Source organism: Dermacentor andersoni, chromosome 4 (genome assembly GCF_023375885.2).
Source record: "Dermacentor andersoni chromosome 4, qqDerAnde1_hic_scaffold, whole genome shotgun sequence".
Classification (NCBI taxonomy): Eukaryota; Metazoa; Arthropoda; class Arachnida; order Ixodida; family Ixodidae; genus Dermacentor; species Dermacentor andersoni.
Window position 1 is genome coordinate 185,970,494 of NC_092817.1, and position 23,886 is coordinate 185,994,379.

Consider the following 23,886-nt stretch of genomic DNA (forward strand, 5'->3'; position numbering starts at 1 on the left):
TTTCCACGAATTAGAATTTTACCACGTTCTCACCAAAGCGTTAATATTGTAAACGCCTATTTACAAAATCTATATACTGTACTCGCCGTAAGAGAAAGAAAAAAATATATCTGTCAATTTTATTAGCTAAAGTGTTGTTCATAATGGACCCTGAGATTACAATAGTTCATTCAGGATCTCGGATGCCACGTCCGTGTTATGTCGATGAACCTGAATGCCGCCGAGCAGGCAGCAAACAATTTTGGTGAAAAGCAGCTGCTTTCAATGAGAGCGAAACATACTCACATAAGATCGTGAACGGCGGCGGCAAAGTCTACTGTCACCGATGCTGGCAAGCAGTGGCGTAGCCAGAAATTTCGTTCGGGGGGGGCTCATATTAAGCTCGGCCTCCTCCTAAGAGGAAACATTACGTCGGATGCTCCTATCTAAATACATGTAGAAAGAGAATTCGTTTTTCTCGGCAACCACTGCGCCAAATTTGATCAGGTTTGTAGCATTTAAAAGAAAAACTCATATTCTAGTGACTGCTTGTTTTAAATTATCGATTTAGGTCGTCGATATTTTATTAAAAAGGGGCAGAAATCGAAAATTTTCAGAAAATGACACAATGAAGGTTACAACTCTGGAAATCAGCAATGAAAATTGATATCACAATTCTGTGAATTGCACATTATAGTACATCTACAGCGGACAAACTTGATATGTTACACATGAGCCTCAAAAAATGAAGTATTATGGAAATACGGCTCTTACAGAACCCTTGTACATAAAATAACCAATTCACGTAAGATACAAAAGGACATATCGAATTTGTCCACTTTGAATGGTGTAATGGATGCCGTTTACAGAACCGCGATCTCTGTTCTTGATGCAGAGCTATTAGTTTGTGAACTTCGTCCTTATATTTTTTTTGAAGTTTCGAAATTTTCTAAATATTTTAAACAAAGTTCCGACCCGAAATCGAAATTCCGCTTCCAACAGACACTAGAATTTAACTTACTCTCTCAAATGCAACAAATTTCATTAAGAGCGATTCAGGAGTTATCTCAGAAAAGCGTTTCTGCGTTTTACTTGTATCTGAATAGGCCGCGTCGGAGTGGGGCCAAGCTAAAGCTTCCTCTTAAACAATTTGCCTAGGGATCAAATACATGAATAATAACTGCATTGCCATTGCAAAAGATGCTGCAAACGAATTCTTGAACGCTACGCACTGTCAATACAAGTAAAATATGTATTTTTTCATAAAATATTATACTCGTATGTGCCAAAAGTTCTGCCCAACATAAGTCAATGCTTCCATGTTTTTGTCTATTTAATAAGTGAATAAAATATCACACGAGGTTCAGAACTACATCAGTTAGATACCAACAAAGCAGTGCATGCCGCCGATATGAAAAATGTAAAGACCATAAAATGAACAAGTTGAGCACAAATATGTTAATGAAACTTCGTCATTCAAGATCCTTGTTTACATTCTTGTACATATGCAACGGCCAGTGAAAAATCTCAATGACGCTGTCATTTGTTCCACTGTATTAAGCAGGAGCAGCTGTCACCGGTCTTGTATCGTGAGTAATTGCACCGAAAGTATAGTCGCAGCAGAGAGCACGTATAAAAAGCAGGAGTTCTGCAGAATATACGAGGGCGAGTCAAATGAAAGTGAGGCGATGCGAATATGTGACAAACGGGGTACTTTATTTAAAGGTAGCCTCCATGAGCATTTAGACATTTGTCCCATTGACTCATAAAGCTCCTTGGGTTGCTGCTTCAAAACGTCTGCAACTGACTTTCACGTCATCGTCCGAGACAAATCTGGTTCCCTTGAGCTGTTTCTCCGGTTGCCCCAAAATGTGGAAGTCGCAAGGCGACAGATCTGAGCTGTATGGCGCATATTGCAGCGTTTCCCACTTGAACTTCGCCAGTTTTGTACTAACCACATCAGCGACGTTGGGACGGGCATTGTCGTGGAGCAAGATGACCCCATTCGTCAATTTTTCACGTAGTTTGTTCTTGATTGAGACACGCAGCCGATCCGGCGTTTCACAATATGGGAAAGAATTGATAGTCTTTCAAGATTTAGCAAGTTCTATCAGCAATGGCCCCTGACGATCGCAAAATAAAAGTGAACAACACCTTTCCGGCGGAAATGATAGCCTTTGCTTTCTTGGGGGGTGATGAATTCGAATGTTTCCATTGTAAGATTTGCCGTCGTGTTTCAGGCTCGTAGTAGTGGCACCATGGTTCGTCCCCGATCACAATTGCAGACAAGAAATCGTCACCCTTATTGTGATACCGGATCAGATGAGTAAAGGCAGTACCGAACTTATCCGTATTCTGGCGGTGGTTCAAAATCTTGGGCATCCATTGGGCACACAAGAGCCGATAACCGAGATGTTCATGAATGATGGCGTGAACGGTGACGGTGAACAAAACCGTGACAGATGTTCACACGCTCTGCCAGTTCATCGATGCTTATCCTCCGTTCTTGTGTCATCAGTTCATCAACTACTGCAATTTCGTTAGGGGTGATTGCACGATGGCTTTGGCCCGGTCTGGGATCGTCTTTGCAACTTTCACGTCCTTCTTTGAACCGTTTGTTCAAACGCTTCACAGTAGCCAATGAAATGCAATGTTCAGTGTACACGGCAGCCATACGGTGACTAATTTCTTTTTGGGAAACCCCCCACCTTCAGCTGACAAAAACCTCACGGCACCACGCTGCTCAACTTCTGGAGCGTCCATTACGTCACGCAACCATGTTCAACCCAGTGTACGAGCGCATTAAAGAACATTTATCCTCATACCTGCGAGCCACTTTTGTAAATGAGAGTTGCCTGCGTGCTACGCGCAGGCCTTGCAGATAATGAACAGAACCATAACTGCGCGGGGTGGGTAGGCTCACTGTCATTTGACTCGCCCTCGTACATTACAAATGCGAAGATACAATGGAATATACAAATGCCAAGATACAGCTTGATAAATGGCAAAAAAGTGCCACTGGAGACAAAGTTCACTGCACGTATACACAAAACCTCGCAACAAGATATCCAAACATACGTATAAGTCTCCTATAAATCTACGTATCTAAGAAAAAGTCATGGCTTATAATGGGTCAAACAAGGCAAATAAACCATGTCGGGCAATCACAGGTTCACAGAATCCTAGATCCCGCCCCAATACCATCCACTCCCCCCGGTGCATTGCGCGCGACGGAAGGCGGCGCGCTTGCTCCCCGCTTTTCTCCTTTGCGCACAAAAGACTAAGCCACCATCGTTGACACACCCATTTCCCCCCCCACACCCCCCCCACGCTTTCACTCGCACATACAGCATGCGGCACGCGGTGACGATGTTATCGCCCTTGGACTTTATGCGGAACATGAGGGCGACGGCGACGGCAGGAATGCGCCTAGAGTCTCCATATAATTGCTATCGCAATAATATAGTAAGTGTGTCCAGCAGCTGAAGCGTCCCATGGCCTATTACTTTCCGCAAAAGATGTAACAAAATAGAACTTACACCATGCGACAATTCGCTGCGCCGCAACGTTTCCTTTTTTTTTTTCATTCTTGGGGCGGGGGAACCATAATGAAAAAAGAAAACGCAAAGTATGTTGGTCACAATCGAATGCCTACTTTGGGCAACTAATGTGGCTATTAAAGGAATATCGAAGAAAACACGAGACGCTTGGTCCACCAAGAACAATGCGCATACTGCTCGGTATCCTACACCGGCGAGACAAGACTTTCTGGAGAGGTTGTGCTCAAGCGAACGCGGTGCAATCCGTCGAGTCCCCACAGTGATGGCGGCGAGCGACCATTGTTTATTTTTCTCGACTGCTAGCTAGAAAGCGTCCAAAACTCTGCCAGGCAAAAATGCACTCGGCCAGAGAACGCGCACCGAAGTGCGCCGCGCGGTGGTCGGGGCAACACTGAAAAAACGCATGCGCTCTGGCTGGCTCTGGCAGCCCCCGGGTAGGTTAGCGAGAACAAAAAAAATTGAAGAGGCTCAATGTGCCCTCCCGATTAAAAGTCGAAGTAGAATAAATAAATAAGAACATAGCTACCTTGGCTGGCTTTAGTGTCTTCACTGGAGGCTTTGGCGCAGGTGAAAAAAAATGTTGATATTTTTTGTGTGGCACGAATAAACCACCACAACGCTTCGTCCCATCGGGCCTCACTGTGGGCTTTGACAACCTGTCTGATAGTGTGTTGTAGCTTGTCTCATTGTATGGCCCGTTGTACGACTTCGGAAAAGTTAATGCACCTTTGGCATCAAATATTTATGGGAACATTAAACTTACATTAAAGTTCCGCAATTGAAAATCTAAAGCACACGTTTGGAAATGTCAATGCACCTTTCACATCAAAAGTTTATGAGAACTTTATACCCATAATGTTTCGGAATTGACATCCACGCGCTTCGTAGATTCCATGATAGAGTGTAGATTCCGCGGCCTCCGCGAGAGGCCACGGCGAGCCCCTTTGTCATCAAAACGCCACTGAAACTTTGTGCTCGGATTGGGCTGCTTGCGTTATGTGACTCCCGGTGCATGGACGTTGCCGCGAAATCCAACCCGAGTTCGCAATTTTCGCGGTGAAATGGTTTTTCGAGCGTGAAAAAGACATTCTAGACCAAATCCAGAATGATTTCCTGCGCCTGGGGTTGCTTTAGTCGGCGGTGCATGGACAGCACGAAAAAATTTCGGGGGGGGCTGAAGCCCCATAAGCCCCCCCCCTGGCTACGCCCCTGCTGGCAAGAGCAGATCGCTGGCGGAAGGGGCAGAAAAGCAAAGCGACGTGTTTTGTCGAGCTCAGTGGCACCGTCGCCTCTCGCCGGAGTTGAAGTTTTAAAGGGAAGTAAACATGTCCACAACCAACAGAGGTTAGTAAGAGGCGTTTAGAGGTTTGGTGGCAGAAGAGTTAGGAGACCACATACAACAGAGGCGTACAAAAACAAAATTCCCAATAGTGGGTCAGAAACTTTGACGCTGGGAATTCTGTGTGCGTGTGTGTGCGTGTGCGTGTGTGTGTGTGCGTGTGTGTGTGTGTGTGTGTGTGTGTGTGTGTGTGTGTTTCACAGAGGCATTAGGTAAAATGCCTCACAGGGCATTAGCTAAAATAATAGCAACAGCTTGGTGGCGCAAGCCACCACCCCATTTCAACTGCGACACTTATAACATTCGTCCACACATATAGTATCGTCCCAAATTTTGACGAAGTGTATTTTAAGAAGAGATGGAAATCATTCCAGCCACCGTGAGGTTTGAATTCGAACGCCTTGCGCGGCAATGTGTAAACCAAGACACCGCGCCACTATTTTTCTTTCCACTCATACAAAACGGACTCCATTGACGGTTGGACAGATGGATGTTATGAGGGTCCCCCTCCCTATTGTGAACTATGCTTTTGTACATCTCCGTTTTTGTCGTTTCCATACTTCCACCAACCTTCCAATGGCCTTTTACTAATCTCTATTGCGGACATGTTTACTTTTCCCCTGCTCTCGCTGAACCCAAGGGCTTCAAGGAAGCCAGTGGTGCCTAAATTGACAACTGGGCAGACGTCTTCACATTTTAATAAAACATGCTCCATCGTTTCCCTAGCTTTACCGCAGCAAGCACATGCTCTTCTTCCTTATATCTCGCGTTTTAGGTGCGTGTTCTAAGGCATCCCGATCTCGCTTCGAGAAGTAATTTCCGCTTGACGTTCTTTATTGCTGTGCTCCCCACCCTACAGGCCGCAAACTTGCTGGTAAGCTTCCTACTTCTATTACTCCACTGTGAATCAATATTTTTCCTGTGCAGATTCCTCAACACTCTCCAAACCCATTCACTTTCTTCCATATTCCTCAGTCATTCTTCATAATCAATTTTACTGAGAGCTTCCCTCACTTCAAAACTAGTCCAGCCCATATCACCCAGCCCAGCTTCATTTGTAGTCTTCCCCTGAGTGCCCAATGCGAGGCGTCCCACTGACCTTTTGTTCTCATCGAATCCTGATTGTACCCCCGATTTAAAGCAAACAACCGCATTTCCAAAAGTAAGTCCTGGAACCATTACACCTTTCCACATACACCGGCGCACCCCGTGCCTAATGTATCCCCATAGCGCTCTGTGCTTCATTATGGCTGCCCCATTTCTCTTCCCCTTCACTGTTATTGTTTTTTTCCCTTTTTCATATATATATTGCCTTCGTTTATCGATATATCATGTCATTTATATTCTTTTACCCGAGGTATTTCCTGGCCCTTTATTACAACTGTCTACAGACAGCTGAGCTTGTTGGTAAGGATTCATTATGCAAAAAAGAGGTGAGGTGTGCAGACAGGACACAAGAGTAGAGAAGTGGACAACACGAACGCCGACTATCAACTGAAGGGAGCACTGAGGCGAAAAAAGAAAGAAGACACAAAACTCATCTGCGCTAGCTCTGGAATGGTAATCACCACGTGTCAGTCGGGTACATGTGCCGGTCTACTTGAGAGATAACTGTTAAGGCACTTAATCTTTTCCTTATGTAATGTAATCGAAGGCTGACTCACACACGCACTTCCACCATTTTAGATATGGCATGCCTCTACCATAAGACGGGTATCTTCATTCTTATGTCTGTACAATATCACGCATTCATCTAACTCTGGCGTGCAGTTACAATCTTGACAATGTAGGGAAAGATTAGCAGGCGATCCACCTTTTATGTTCCATTAGCCTCTGATTAATACACCGCCCCGTTTGCCCCACAGCTAAGGGGAATATTATAAACCACACGCATACGACTGTCAGTAAAACTGTTGTTCTTATTGTGCTTCACAGGACAAATATCTGTTCTTTCTTTTGCCTTTTACCTGCTCTTTTTTCCTTTGCACGGCAGCGCATATCTTACCTAGCCTATTGGGAGCAGTGAAAGCGAAATTAACATCATATCTACTTGCAACTGTTTTAAGCCTGTGCGACACTGAGTGAATGTACGGAATAGCCACTACTCTTTTTTTGCTATTACTACTTTCTGTAATCACGTCCGTCCCCCTCGAAACCGACTTCTTTAGGCGTTCAGCCACAGTGGACACTTCTACACTAGGATAACCTGCTTCTAATAGGCGCCGGACCTGCGCATTAAAGCTGGCGCTCATTTTGTGCATGCAGGATCTGGTGAGAGCAGACTTAAGACACGACATGGCAATTCCGTTTTTTACTACTTTGGAATGCTTGGATTGAAAGTTTAACAACGGCTTCGAAGATTGAATTTAAGCTTTATGGCGGAGGATTAAAGTTTACCAAGGAATTTCCTCAACCACGCGTAATTCAGTTTCTAGACATTTCCTTGGTCATCGAAGAAAATCACGTTTGTTCGGCAGTACTCCCCAACATCTTCGTGACGAATTGACGAAGTCCTCACCGCCTTCTGCATTCCGCTCGCGCGATCGCACCACTTTATTCTGTTTGCTACCGCGTTTGTGTTCTACCAGACTCACTTGCGCCTTCAGCTGCTAGTCTGAGGGCCCTGCACTGAGTTAAATCTTCATTACTGGTTCACCAAGGTGACGTTCCAACGTCAGGACCATTATTGCAATTGAACTGCTCGTTTCGCACAATTCCTGTTGCGCCCCAACAGTCAGAAAATGTGGCTCGCTGTCTCACCGCCATATATGGGGCGCCTATCGCTATATAAGTACTTTCAATGCCGCCAACAAAACTAACCAGTGGTGTAGCGAAAGGGGGGGGCCGGGGGGCTGTGGGCCCCGGGTGCAAGGGGCCACTGGGGGGGGGGGGGGGGTCATATACGTCTGAAGACACCCCTGTTTCCGCCGGCTGCATTCGGGGGGGGGGGGGGGGTGACAGAAGATATATGAGCCCCGGGTACCAGACGACCTAGCTACGCCACTGAAACTAACACACACTATTCTTGCGGACTTGTTCCACACCCTACTCCGCAGCTTCGGCATCTTCCTGAGCTGACACTGCACGAGCGAGCTTGCATTTAGTTTCTGCTTTGGATGGGATTGGATTTCTTTCTTCGATGGCGTGTACCCACTGCGGGGGATCGGCCAAGATTTGGATGGTATTAGGAAGATTTTGGTGGTACAAAAACTGGCTAAAGTGTCACGTGGAAACGGATAAAAATAATGTATCTGTAATTTTTGAAACATTCACCTCTGTCGTGAAAGATTGAGATCCACTGCTCGAATTCCAAAGCCTCCACTTGGCTGCAACTCGGTGCCTGACCCCATGTCGATATAAATCACCTTTATGATTCCTCCATTTCTAACTTTTCCGGACTGTGTTTATTTTTTCGCTTTCTACGGGTGTCTATTCTACAAGGAGCAGCCTCTGTTTGGTCCACTTCAACACTCGGCCTCTTCAGCCTTGCCGGATTGACAAGGCCTTATCTAATTTTCCACCGCACCGAGCAATCGCTGCTTCTTCCTCCTTTTTTTCAACTCCCAGAACTAGGACACGCTACCGCCTTCCGCTTTAGCATCACCTGAGCCTCCAAAAGAAAGCGTGCTTGGTTCCCTCGTATTTAAGCTTAATTGAAGAGTCCCCGGCTTTCTTAGCTTTGCGCAAACGCGTTCATGTCCTCTTAGCTCCATAGAGCGGCATTTAGTACAGCAACGCCATGCTTATGAGCCATACAAAGTGCATGTGCTTTCAGCTCTAGTTACGCTCTGACCAAGCTCGCGCTTCAAACAATCTAGGAAGTCATAGGTTGTAAGACCGAGGTCCTTATTCAAAGACACTCGCTTCTCGTTGTCAATTTTTTCCTTACAACACATCGACAGGGTGAGGACCTGATGGAAACTGAACCTCGTCCTAACATCACTTCTGCAAGCATGCGCAGGTGCTGCATTCTTGTTACTTCGTTCTACGAATAAACAGCTGATGATAGTTTAACGCCTCGTTCTTTTCTCCTCCACTCCCTCCTACTAAGTTCTTTTTCCACGACGAACTAATATGAACTATAGGCCCGAGTAGTTTAGTCCTGTGGCGGACGCCACTTATTGTAGTACAGTTGTTACCAGTGCTTCCAACCAGGATCTTGGAACAAGATGTGTTTCGTTCCACTCCGCTCAAAAGCGATCCATTCCGGTTCTGCTCCAGAATGAAGAGAAAAGTGATCCGTAACGGTCCCTCCGTAACATGACATAACGGATTTGTTTCGCATGCAAAAAATTTTTCAAAGCAAGGTGATGATAAAAACACGGTAATTATGTTTCTCAATAAGTGAATTATGAATTATGATGTCATGCTCAGTGCCTTGAGTTAAGGCACTGAGCATGATCTCAGAAGCAGCACGCCATTGAGTTTAATCATTGAAGAGCGGGACCACTGTTCCGATAAAACGAACTTAAACGAACGTAAACGAACGGTAAAACTCCGCTAGCAAAGCGTTGTACCCGTAGAAAACGAAACGATAATCTACTCAGCGCGCAAGCCCTAGGTTTTGCTACGCTGCCGATCTGCTAGTACACCGAGCGGTAAGCCTAAATCCTCGTACTATCCCTGCCTGAGATACGTGCTTATGCGGACCCCTGAGATACGCGCTAATTCTAACGTTGCCTGAAGTCGGTTGTTTCGGATTGCCAATTTTCCCCTTGAACCGAAAACCGATCAAAATATTTCGGTTTCACTCCGAAATAATAAACAACGTTTCGGTTGCGTTTTCGTCCGGTCAAAAAATATCGTTTTTTTTTTCGTTCCGTTCCGACGCATTGCTGCCAACTCTAAGAAAATTTCCCTAGACCTAAGGCTTGCATGATTTGCGCAGGGAAAAATGTAAATTCGCAGGTATCTAAAAAAAAAATTCGTGCTAGGAAATTAAAATAGTGGTACTGCTGACGTGATGGCGTGTTTTGATGCAGTCAGCGCAATTTACTCTTGCTGCGAATTATAACTTTTTATTGCACTGCAGCGCAGTAAGCGCATCTAGTCAACTAAACGACAGGATATGCATGTCCTGGGCTCTTTACCGAAGTACTGCTGCTGCGATGCTGTCGCTTGTACATCTAGCTGTTCAAGTCGATGTCCGAGCCCTCCTAATGACATGGTTATCTGTAAGCGGTCAAACAAACGTTTGCTGCAACACCAAACAAGGCAGCACGGGCCAATCTGGGCATAAGCGGACACACGTACCTAGCCCAGAGCGCGTGGTGCAGGCATCAAGCGCTTGCTTGCTGGGCTGGCGAGCGTGCGTCTCCCTCGCCAACCCGGCCGTGGCTGCGCATGGGGGTCTCGGCGGCTAAGCGCGTACATCGCCGGGTGCACCCGGGTGGAAAGATGGGCGAGCGAGGATGGACGGCGGATGCACGTGCGGCGTTCTTCCGCTTTCAGCATGCCTAGAGTTCACGTAATCTCAAGTTTTGGTGACGCTGGAGAGGCAGCAGAAGTGTTGGCTACACTCTATTTGCGCTCTTCACTATGTCAGCGTTACGACAACGAGTCTTCGCAGTCATCGACCGAAATATGTTCATGTTTGCCTGCGCGCTCGTAACACCGGGCGTGTTAGTTTATTTCTTAAAAGAACGTTTAATGATAGTTGCACGGCGGATAAATCTACGAACCATACTTCGTATAGTTGTGTAATACTTTGCGATCCGTATCAGTGCTTCGTCTTTCGGGTTAAACTGCGACTTCTTTTACTGTTTTAAAGCGTGCCTAGAAACAAGTTTAAACGATACATGTTACAGCCTATGTGCATAACAAACATATCTTACAGAATGTATTGTGACAACCTGAACCACATTTCGCATTTGGAAATCTAGGAATTTATTTAAATCAAAGGTAGGGCAAAAAGCACCTGCCGGGACTGGCACCACTGGTTGTTACTGACGTTCATCCCACTTGCCGACTTTAGGTTCGCCGAGTAATGAGCACAAGGTACACGCAGGTTATAGTACAACATACTCAATTTTCAATACTCAATTCTATTTGCAAAAAAAAGTAATCAATCAAGGCACAGTGATAAAATACAACTGGAGCGAAAAGTGAGAGCTTGCGGCTACCAAGAAAATTTATAGCGTGAGCCGTTAACATAAAATGAACAGCTAGTGCGGCACATAAGTCAGCAAAAGGAGGGCGACACTCACGCGTTGATCTTTATTCACCTAACCTCAGACTGTCAGGTGTGACATTGTTGGTGGAGGCAGGAAAGGCGTGAGGTGACGTCAGCAGCGAGTGGTGACGACGAGGGGGGGGGGGGAGCGATAACGGGGGTTAGGGCTACCCAGCGGTTGTCCCATTCAATTGTACATTCCCAGGTTTGGCCTCCGCAGTCGTCCCTTGTACACTCGCCTTAATCTCGGCTGCTGGTTTATGTTTAGCTCCGAAATGCAAGGCAGCCTTGAACCTCGCTCCTATTCAGCAGTGCCTGGTTGGCTGCTTTAGTCGCTGGCCCCGGACCGTTGGAGGCGCCACAGATATCGGTGGTCCCTGACCTACTTGGCTGATGACAACCGTCTGTCTCCTTCGGCCGCCTGTCTCACCACTACACATTTTTGGGCACAAACTCCCCACACGGGGCACATTCACAGTACACCTCACCTTACGGGCACCCCGAGGCTCAGAATTGCTTGACAATTTCCACGCATTCACTTGGCCCAATGACAATGGAGCCTGCTGCAACACTTCGCCATTATTCAGCAGCTCTTTTTCTTCTTCATACACCTCGTGTATACGATCGGCTCTTTCAACACTTTCTATCCACTTACTACAAATTGTAAGTTTGAGGGAAACGTTTGTAGTAAGCAATTCCAGTCTTGTATTGTATGCGTGAAAAAAGAAAACAGGCAAAACACCTCACGACGACTGTGGATGGTAATGCATTTAGCCTTGAATCAATATTGTGACACAACGGGCACATGCTCTGTGACCAAAGTTGGCGAGATGTTCTTTGAAGAGCGGCAAATATCCAGTGCATTCAAATCTCAGCTCGCTGAAGCGTTGGATTGAAAGACGATCATCAAATGGCGGCACGCACATATTGCATTTGTGGTGCAGCCTGCTAATGTATCGGCTTGCTGTCCTTGAGGAACCCTTGGACGTGGGTTCGATTCCGCTTAGCATTGGAGAAATATAAATGATATCTTCCGTCACTCAGTGGCACATACCAAGCTACCCAGGTTGGCGCCAAAGGCATTCATTGAAGAGCGGTATGCACCTACATAGCCAGTAACTCTAGTAGGCATCAAAGAGTTTCTTTGAACAGCGGCAGTTACGCAGTCCCGCATCTACGTACCCACGGATAAGCGTGAAAGATATATGTACACATTGTCACATATTCATTGAAATTATGAGTTTTACGTGCCAAAACCACTTTCTGATTACGAGGCACGCCGTAGTGGAGGACTCCGGAGAGAGAGAGAGATAGATAGAATAAACTTTAATGTCCAACGGATCAGGTGATCTACCCACCCCCCGACACGCGGGGCAGGGGGCGAGTGCTGCCGCCTCAGATGCAGGCTGGGAGGTCTTGGGTCCCAGCAGCCTCTTCAGCCAGTTCGACGAGCCGGAGCTGGAGCTCAGAGTCCGAGCTGCGCAGCAGGGTCTCCCAGGCGTCTCTACTATCTATTTTGTGTGTTCCCCCGGGAGAGTACGGACATTCCCATATTATGTGGTCGAGGGTCCCTCTCGCCCCACAGAGATTACATTTATCGCTCCTGGCCTCGGGGAACATGTGGTTCGCCATAACCGGGTGCGGATATGTATAAGTTTGTAGTCGTCTCCACGCGACTGCTTGTCTGTTGTTTAATTTTGGGTCTGGCGGGGATACCCATCTACGAGCCAATCTATAATGCTGCGTGATCTCCCCATATTTTAGCATGCGCTCTCCGCTCCCTCGGTCATCGAGGGGCCCCGTAGCGGCTCGGCGGTAGAGATCTCGAGCCAGCTCGTGGGCCGCCTCGTTGCCGGGGACGGCTTCGTGCGCCGGAGTCCAAATTACTTGAATTTTTCTATCTAGCTTTCTCTGGCCTAGGATTCTGGCCGCTAAGGGCGAGATCCTTCCCTTGCTAAAATTTTGTATGGCAGTTTTGCTGTCACTGATCACAAATTTCGCGTCCGTTCCAGCGCAAGCTAATGCGATCGCAATTTCCTCGGCAACTTCTATGTTGCGCCCGCACAGAGTGACAGCGGTCACGGGAATACCCCGGCCGCTGACGGCCGTTGCCACCGTAAAACTGCCGCTACCTCCCGCCGCGTCTACATAGGCCACCTCATGTTCCGAGATATTACCGAATTTAATTTTTAATGCATCGGCTCGTTTATGCCTCCTGTCTTTGCTATGTTCCGGGTGCATGTTTTTTGGCAGGGGGGGGGGATAATCAGATTTTTTCTAACTTCCCTATCTACTTCCACCTTTTGGGTGGGGCCTCTGTCCGAATTTATTCCAACTTTGGCCAATATGGCTCTTCCTGTCCTCGTGGTGCTAAGTCTCTCAATTTGAGAGGTTCGCACCGCTTCCGCCAGTTCTGTCCATGTGTTGTGCACTCCTAGAGCCATCAGTCTCTCTGTTGATGTACACATGGGCAGTCCCAGCGCTCGTTTTACGCACTTTCTCATTAGAGAATCAATCTTTTCTCTTTCCACCACTTTCAAATCGAGATATGGCGTTGCATAGCTCACCCGGCTGAATATGTACGCGTGTATTAGTTTAATTAATTTTTTCTCCTTTAACCCTCGGCCTTTGCTGGCCACCCGCCTAATTAGGCTCAGGGTCTGTATTGCGTGATTCTGCAGCCTCTTGACGGTCTCGCCATTGTGGCCGTGTGACTGGAGAATCAGGCCCAAGATTCTAATTTGCTCGACTATTGGTACCTCTTTACCCGCCACATTAATTTTGATCTCCGATGGTGCCTTGCATCTTAAGTGTTTCGGATTGTATATGAACAATTCTGATTTCTGCGGCGAGCATGCTAGGCCTCTCTCGGCCGCGTAATCGACTATGATGTCGGTGGCGGCCTGGAGCAGGCTTTCGACGGCTGAACCACTTCCCCGGTTGACCCAGAGGGTGATATCATCCGCATATATACTAAATTTTAATCCCTCGAGCTTTGCCAATTGCTCGGGGAGTTCTCTCATAGCCACGTTGAAGAGTAGGGGAGACAGCACTGATCCTTGGGGCGTACCCTTACTCCCTAGCTCAATTGTGGGGGATACCAGCGTTTGGAACTTCATGCAAGCAGTTCTTCCTGTCAGGAAGTCGAGAGAAAAAAACATTTATTCGAACCATCGAGGTGGTTGCTATGAGGTCGAGTGGGTGGTGTCCTCATTCCAGGACTCCACTGGCCATGGCTGCTCGACGTACTTGCTGGACGAGAGCTTCTTGTACCGCCAGGGTATCGCCAGTCAGCTGTACCTCCCACCGCTCAAATGACGTGCTAGGCGTCTTTAAGTGTTGAGGTTTGCCCCCGCACCCCCACGAGATGTGGAAGAGTGTAGGGCGTGTGTCGCCGCACCAGGGGCAGATGCCGCGATATGTATGTGGGAACATTTTACTGTATTGTGTGTAGGTTAGGAAATATGTTTGTCTGAATAAGTCGGAGAGCTACGGCATCTTCAGTGCTGAGCTTTCTGTGAGGCGGAGGATAAATCCTGCGGTTGAGTCGCTGGATCTCGAGTCGGTCGCAGTAATCGGACGGCAGGGGCATGAAGGTAAATGGTGGGGATTGATGAGACGATTCGTCTTGCCCCGCTCGGTTGATTAGCGCTCGAGCTAGGGCGTTCGCTCTCTCGTTCCTCTCCAGACCCGCGTGGCCCGGCGTCCACGTGATTTGGTGGTATTCTTGCAGCCTCGGGCCTAGAATCTGAGCCGCAAGCAGCGGTGTTCGTCCGTTGGTAAAGTTACGGCAGGCCTGTTGCGAGTCGGTAACGACATGGACTTCCCTGCCTACCCTGTCTTCTTGCTTTATTACCAGCGCCGCAGCTATGGTTTCAGCCGCAGCTGGGGTCTCTGCCCTTACGGAGGCCGCGAGAGTCAAGGAGTTGTCTCTCCCGTTCACGGCGGCTACCGCGAAGAGGCCCCCTACAGGGTACGCCGCCACGTCCACGTACGTTACGTACGGGTCACCCTTGAATTGTCGGCGCTGTCTGTCGACGCGAGCCTTGCGTCGTCCTTCATGGAGTTCATGGCTCATGTGCTTCGGTATCGGGTTCGCCTTGATCTTGCCTCTGACCTCAGGCGGGAGTGATCGTTGCCCATCGAGGGCACGGAGCTCCGTTGCCGTTCCGGTCCGGTGGAGGATGGCTCTGCCCGCCGCCGTGTTCTGTAGTCTGGCCTTTTGCGAAGCCATAACCGCGTCCGACAGCTCAGCGAAGGTTTTGTGGATCCCGAGGGCAGCTAACTTCTCGTTTGAGGTGGTGACAGGGAGACCCAGGGCCGTTTTGTACGCGCCTCTGATGATGGCATCGACTTGTTCTTGGTCGCGTTTGTTTAGCGAGTGATAGTGATACGGCATGCTATACGTGATTCTGCTGATCACCAGAGCCTGGACGAGGCGAAGCGTGTCCTCTTCTCGCATGCCCTTGCGGCTTCTTGTAATTCGTTTTATAATCCGCGAGATCTGGTTGGTGGCAGACCTTAGGATTTGGATGGTGTGGGAGGCTTTCAGGTTGCTCTGGACCCAAAAACCCAGAATCCTAGTCTTATTGCCTTCCGTGATCTTCTGGCCCTCAAGATAGAGGTCGATAGGGCAGGGGGACTTGTAGATTCCTCCTCCGTGCACCCGGATCACCTCGGACTTTTCTGGCGCACAACGCATCCCGCTCGCTGCCGCAAATCTCTCCACGGCCGTCGCGGCCTCTTGAAGGGTCGCCTCTTTTCGCGCTAGGGAGCCCTTGGTGGCCCAGAGCGTGATGTCGTCTGCATACAGGGCGTAACCTAGGTCGGGGATCTTCCGCAGCTCTTTGGTCAGCGCTAGCATCGCGACGTTGAATAGAATCGGGGATATTATCGCCTCTTGCGGTGTTCCTTTGTTCGGCACGTCGATCGTATCCGATCGAGTCTGGCCTATTCCGATGGTTGCCGTCCGGCCCGTCAAGAACGATTTAACGTAATTAAAGATGCGCTCCCCGCAGCTGATGTCGTTCAGTCCCTTGAGAATGGCCTCGTGAGAGATGTTATCGAAGGCCCCTTTTAGGTCGAGTGCGAGCAGGAGATGTTCTCCTCCCTTCGGGATGCCTTTAAGAACTTCTTCCCTTAGGATTAGGAACGCATCTTGCGCAGAAAGTCCCGGCCTGAACCCAAGCATGGTGTGCGGAAAGAGGTCACCGTCCTCTATGTAATGTTGGAGGCGGGTTTCGATGACCCTCTCGTACAGCTTGCCGAGGCACGAAGTCAGCGAGATGGGACGCAGGGCGTCGATCGCGGGCTTCTTGCCGGGTTTGGGAATGGTCACGATTTCCGCGTGTTTCCACTCGTTCGGTACGTGGCCCTTGCTCCAGAGTTCCTCGTTTAGGTATTCGGTGAAGTCCTGGGTGTGCATCGGGCTCAGGTTTCTAATCATGGCATTGGTGATTTTGTCAACTCCGGGAGCAGTGTTGCGCTGTGAGGCTCGTGCCGCGGCATACACCTCTTCCTCCGTGATGGGAGCATCCAGTTCTGGTCTTGGTTCTCCTTCATATTTTAGGAGGCAGGGTTGTATGGGGTCGCTACCAAGGTATCTGGTTTTTAGGGTGTCAATCAGATCCTGGTCGTTTCCGGGGAACTTGTGAGCGATTTCTAGGAGCGCCCGACTGGTTGTTGATTTCGCCTTGTCGGGCTCGATCAGGCAACGTAGGATGGCCCACGTCTGCGCCGTACTCAGGGTACCCTTGAGCGAGGTGCAAAACTGTACCCAATTTTGCTGCGTCAGCTCGTTTGCGTAATTTCTGGCTTCGTCTGTTATTTTCTCGATTCGTAGACGTAGCTTCCGGTTTAACCGCTGTCGCTTCCACCGTTTGAGGAGGCCCTCACGGGCTTCCCACAGGTGTAAGAGCCTGCGGTCGACTTCGGGCGTCTCGACCGTGCGCTGGATGGTTTTAGTGGTTTGGATGTGGGCGTCCCGGAGGTGCTGCATCCATTCCCCTATGTCCGTTATACCGTTTTCGGGCGGGGGGTACTGCCTGAATGCCTCCCAGTCCGTAAGCCTAATTTCACCAATTGTTCTCTTGAGTTTCGGCGTGGATACGGAGATGCTGAGGATGTAGTGATCACTGCCCAATGTTTCGCCCAGGTGCGCCCATGAGTATTCCCTTACGTTTTTGACAAATGACAGGTCCGGAAACGTGTCTCGACTTACACTATTGCCTACTCGGGTTGGTTGGAGGAGGTTGGTTGTCAATTCGAGGCCCATTTGGTCAACCGCATCGAGGAGCGACCTCCCCTTTTGCGTGTCTTGTTGGTAGCCCCAAGTCGTGTGTCTAGCGTTCATGTCTCCCACCACTACCAGCTGGTTGCCGCCAGCGGCTCTCACGCTCTCGTAAATGATGTTGCGGAAGTTGTCTTTCTGAGCCCTCGGTGGACTGTACAAAGTCAGGATGAAAGTGCTACGTCTACCCCTCTTCTGCGGGAGGACTTCCACTAGCATATGATTAATGTCGTGATGTTGATAATGTTGTCCCACGGCCGTCACCGTTTTGTGAACTAAAACCGCGACCTTAGGTGATCCCGCGTGTTTAATTACGTAGTAACCCCGCAGCCTGATCGGCTGGTTCCCGACCTCCTGAAGGCAGATGACGTCGGGGGGGGGGGGGGGTATAGGTGATTTTGGATGAAAAGTTGGAGTGAACTTGCCTTCTTGTTGAAAGAGCGACAATTCCACTGCCAGATCACGAGGTGTTCGGGCGCGCTGCGTGTGGTGTTAGCCATTGCTGACGTTCATGGCACCGCCGTCGCAGTTGTCGGCGTCCCTGATGTCACCCGTGTTGTTTATGCGCCTGTACGCCTTGATGCGTGGGTTGCTGCTCTCGTCGTCGACCCGCTTGCGCGAGCCAAACTCAACCTTGCGTATTCTTCTTCCAAGGTCTTCATGGCTTAGTGTGTTCTCCTTTATTGTTTAATTCACCCATCTGGTAAAGCATCTGTTGTATCGTAGCATAAATACCTTCGAGGGTGACTACACTTGACTGGCCTGCCGCTGCCGAGGCCGCACCGGGAAGCGATGAGGGCGTGGTGGTTCTTGAGGGGGCAGGAATGGAGATGGCGGGCTGGTGGCCTTTCGTGCCGCTTTGCGGCCCTGTCTGTGTGTTGTTGCTTGTTTTGCTTAGCAACGCTTCTAAGCGTTGCATGCGTTGGTTTAGGTCGTTAACCTGAGCCTTGAGTTTTTTATTTTCTTCCCTGATGCGCGTACATACTGGGGAGCATTTACTATTTTCACTCGTATTTTGAGCGGAGGAGGTACTAGACTGATTCCGGCTCACCTTGTTGTTGTTGGCTTGGTTCTTCTTGCCCGATTGGTTCTTCTGCTTCGACGTGGATGTCGAGGTAGAAGGCTGCCGCTGCCCTTGCTTCTCTCCTAGCTTTGGCCACTCCGAGCGGAATCGGGACCTGGACCTAGACTGGGACTGGGACCGGGATCGGGACCGGGACCTTGACCTGGACTGGGCCCGGGACCTTGAGTGGCTCGCTGAGGATGCCGAGTTGAACCACCGCAGGCGGCTTCGTCTTGGTCTTCCTCCATCACTGTCGTCGTAGGTAGGCGCAGAGGTAGGCGAGGCGGAGCGCCTCGCCTACCTCCGCGCTGCTACGTACGGCGGCGTCAGGCTTAACACGGCTGCGCCACCCCGGAGAACTTCAAAGTCCAAGAGCGCAAAATAATATGCACTCACGGTCTTCAAGCTTCTCAAGGGGGTTCCGGATGACTTCACGAAGGTCGTCCGACAATGACTGCGGTCCTCCGATGTGAATTGCTTAAAAGAATAATGAAAGTCGACAGAGCCCATGCGAAGCACGTCTACGCCGCTCGGCTCTTCTTCTTCCCCGAGGACTCCGGAAATTTCGACCACCTGGGGTTCTTTAACGTGCACCTAAATCTAAGTAATTGTCACATGTCCAGTGACCCAAGTTGGTTCAACGGTTGATTTTGAACCCTGTTACCTCAGCACAGCAGTCTGATGCTGTGCTGAGGTAACCATTCGACCACCTGCTACCTAATGAGCTAGATAAGCGGTAAAATGGTTAGACGCAAAGGTACATAAATACAAACATAGACAGCTAGCCACCGAAAAGTGGCCGCAGTACCCCAAGATGCTAAGGTATTCAAAGAAACAAAAAAGAAAGGTATTTTTGTTTAACGCAAGGTGTTAGCGCACTTAGTTATAGGGTCCCAAGCAATAGAAGGATCTTTAGTTTGTGTCTAAATTGTAAGTGGTATCCGAGAAGTTTAATCGTAGTGTGGTCTTAATTATTCTTATGCCCTAAGAAATAGTTTTCGGAGAACAAATATACATGGTAAATCTATACTTTGTAGGTACTAACTCCATAGATTTCTATGTACTAACTTGTTGATGTGGTGAGGAACCTAGCTACGTATTTGCAAAATGCCTATTTCTCAAGCAATTCGGAGAAGCCCTACTTTCTCTCTGTTAAATTTGACAGCCCATTGATCACACCATTCATCAATTAATGTTTACAGACAGTAATACGTATTGGTGGCTTGTGGAAGGAACCTCCTTGTACAAGGTATATTCTTCGGCGAACAGTCGGATTTAGACTCTGGGACAGGTAACATTTACAATGTCAGTGGCATACTGCAGAATGAGTTAACCTTCCAGTAGGCTTCCTTGAGGCAACCCAGATGCGACGAATGGTAGCCCGGGTAATGCACTCCACACCTGCGAACTGTGCGCGGTCGGACAAGTAAGTTGTTACAGAGCGTACAAAGAGTTCCACAGCACAAAAATGATCTGTACTTTACGATTAGTTTATCGTGTGGCCCCGTATCAATTTTTTTTTTTCAGAAAGCTAAGACTGTTATAAGGATCTGAATGTTCATATTCATAACTGATGGAAAAGAGTAGATTGTTCTTATAGTTGTGTATTGGTAGAGTGCCCTTTCGTTAACTCATGCTGGAAGGAGTTAAAAGTTAATCAGTGCTGTTTTACGAAATTGCGTGATTTTTTTTCCATATTGTGTTGTATTAACTCACTACTGGCGGAATTGTGTAGCAATAATGTATCTTCGTTTAAACATAGGCAGCACTCGGGCCACCCTTCTTTCCCTTGGCAACTTTCCTGACAGTGAAGAAACAATACATTATCTACGAAACTTTGCAACAACCTCCCCATATCGGTGAAGGAAAGCATTTGGAATACCGTCAGGGCTGCATGATATTATTGGTCCCAAATTATGTAATAAAAAGAATTTAACAGGATTAGCAATAAAACGGGCATCACAGGAACAGCAGACAGGAACATTATTTGCATATGCGCCACTAGGGGAAAGGCCTTTCCCTGCCTGGCCTCAGTTACACTAACTGAGATGTCTCGCTGATGTAGCTCGAGAATCTTAGCAGGTCATATTTCATGAAGCTTGATAGTGACGTATTGAAATCGTAATACACTGCCCGGTGTACTACGAGTGCAAGTTTACAATTGTGATCTTCGGTTAAGATAGGAACAGCCCGCTTCTTTTTTATTCCCTTTATTTTGCGCTTCAACTGAATCATGTCCCGTGACCCCTGAGGTGTCCCGTGACCCCTGAAGTGGCGAGACCTGGCGGCGAAATCTCAGTACTTTGGATGTATTCTATGAGATTACTGCACGTAAGTCGACTGTTATTAAGTACAGTATAATGATTGCTTAATATGGCAGTTGGTATATTATTAGACACTCGCGCATTATTCTGCGCTTCGGATACCAAAACTCACGCGTGGCTATGGCAACACGCTGAACTCCGCATCACGTGTAAAAGTGTCGTGTCGCTTTCGATTCTATTGGTTTCGCTTTCTCTGTTTCAATACCAAAGCAGTTGGACAGGAAACCTATTATCACAGAAATAATTTAAACATTCGGAAAAGATCAATCGCAGGAACATCGACTTGATAAACAAAATCATACTTCCTCACAGCTAGGGCCGCACTTGTGGTGTGCCTCCCACTAATGCTGGCGTATAATCGCTATCGCGCTCACCTATCACCGTTTTCAGCATGCTTCCAGTGAGCGACAATATCCTCACTGAAGATTGAAAAATTCTGATAAAAGATGTTCGGCGGCGTTTTCCGCATTAGCATTTCATGATCAGGCTCTCTGACCGGTAAGCTTTCCTTTGCTCTAAAAGAATGAGTGCTACGAAAATTGGTTGACAGTACCTTTAATTACTGTTGGTATCTCCGCTTTTTGGCCGCTGAAGTAATCAATTTTCTTTTTATCTCAATTGCACATAGCGCTCGATGTGATCTGCATGTTACGTTGTCTGATTTGCCCTGAGATACATTTGCATTCCTGCATACACGCTAGAATAGCATGACCATGAACAATCATCTCTTTCCATTCATCTGAATGGTGGTGGTGCACATTTGTGTCAGAATATATTTCAAAGCATATCCGTATATCATGCATTAAGCCTCCAGAACATAAATGTGGACATTCAGGTATTGTTACATTTTCTTAGGTTTATAGGGCAAAACGAGGGTTCGTCTCCGCGGTTTTGTGCTTTAAAGCTATAAAGGAATCGAAAAAAGTATACGCATAAATGCTTGGTACCGTCAATACCTGCACGTTTGACATGGTGACCAAATGGTTGGTTACACTAGCAAATAACCAGTTGATAGGTTGGCAAAATATCCTTACAAAGCTTTAATTTGATTATTTGAGCAGATAAACTCTAATTATTACTGGATAAATGTAACACCAAGCGGCCCTTTCTTGTTGCTAGAACGCGGTCCTAGTACGCAGAGTTTCATCGCGAATTTCAACGTATATTTATTGATTTTGGCCGTTCTGGTGATGGAAAAATTACGCATCCTGCAGAATGCAAGGTAGACCTTCTTTATCGATAAACAGGTAAACAGGCGCTGTGCTAAAATCCATAAAATCCATAAAGTGATGGACTCATTGTGCAGGAGCTACATTGTCGTGTTTCCACCAGTTCATTCTTGCATATGTTCTCTAGCTTTCCACACCTCCTCTCAAACTAAGAAAGTGGACAGTTCACTATTGCAAAATCACAATTGAGTAATTGAGTAACTAGGGCCGGCACACGACAGGCATGGTTCTCGTTACAGAATGTAAAAGAACACACCTTCATTTCTTAGTCGGCGCGTACTGCTTTCCTAATATGACGTCAGTCAACTTCCACCAGAACGTTGGATGCCAAGCATGATAATCTTAGAACACGTTTGAACAGAATAAGTTTAATGTTCGTGCGTGCACGAAGAAATCGTTAACTTCATCCAGTCGCAATAGTTGACCGACTCGAATGCGAGCTTTCCTTTCATATCCCAGTTTGACCAAGGGTGCCGAATTCCGGGTGCGTCGCCGAGCGCTCACTGAGAACAATGCCTTCCGAACGTACACGTGATGGCATCAAGTACTTTCTGTTTATGCTGACAATACAAAGCGGACGCTTCTCTGCTATCGCAGCGGCGGTGTCCATGAAATCGCCGCGGCTGAAGATGCACTTCACAGTTGCTTCCGAAAGTTATTTTTGCAACCGAATACAGAAGAGTGGTAGCCCGTCTACCTTGAGTCATCTGACATCGCAGAAATCCCGGACAGAACAAGTTAGAATCGCACTAACCCGCAGTTAAATCGCTACCTTTCCAAGCTGCCGCTAAGGGAAAACGGAACCGCGAGTACCAGTGCGAGGAGGAGAGTGACGCGGCGCGCTGGTTCGAGGCTCCGTTCCTCCTCGCCGATAAAACGATCTATTCAGGTGGTGTGGTGGTGTTGGATTAGCTGCGCCAGTAGTGACCTCGTTGCTCTCCATCGCAGCCGAGCGTGTACGTAGCAGTTTCTCTCCGCTTCCGGAATGGGTAGGCCACGCGTCATATGTACTCCTTAGGAGCAGGGAGCTTTCGATTAGTAACGCCGCGAGCAGAAGCGGGAACGAGCTCGTCTACGCCGTGCCGATGCTGCAGCCCGGGCACCAGAAGAGGCTTGTGCAGCTGAGCGCTAGCAGCAACTGCGTACCGGGGATCCGGCAGTCTACCAAGCCGTCGCTTTATGAACCGTCGGGATTTACCCAGTGCAGCCGCACGTTTCAGCTTCGTTGGTCAATCATCTATATGGAGTGCATGGGCGGGGATATTCTTTTATCATACAAACCGCAGCTCTCAGAAATTCGCTCAAGCTCTTCACTCGCAGTTTAGTATCACCCGTCGGGAGTGCTGTTAATTCAACAGGTGAAGACTTGTGCTCATATGCCTGCTTCAGTGTCTGCAACAGTTCCGACGGGACCTGTAATCCGCCCCATATTGGGGGCGCGCTTTTGAATGAACCCTCATTATTTTGCATAATCTTAGAGGCGAATACTCCTAAGATTATGCTGGACACGAACGCACAACAGACAAAAGTGCTCCTCGTTGTCCGTTCTGTTTTCATTGCAGCCTCACGTGGAGCTTGTCAGTGCAAACGAGTTAGAGCCAATTTTGAGTTTGTTGGGTTGATGGATCACTCGGCACGCGAAATAACTATAAGTACGGCGCCAAGCTCTGCTGTCGTCAAGAAGCACCTCCCTTGAAAGGAAGAACATTTCGGCGTTTTTTATGACAGGGACTGAAAAATGCCGATGCTAGTCTGTTAGTAGTTGTGTTCGCATATATAAGTGTAGACTTGGTGGTGGTCGCTAAGGCAGCGTTAGGACGTCACAAAGAATACGAAGCTAGTATTTCAGGAAAAGAAAGACAAGAAATAAAAAAAATATGACCGAACTCATCTGACGATGACTGTGAATGGCAATGCAATTAGTACTCGAG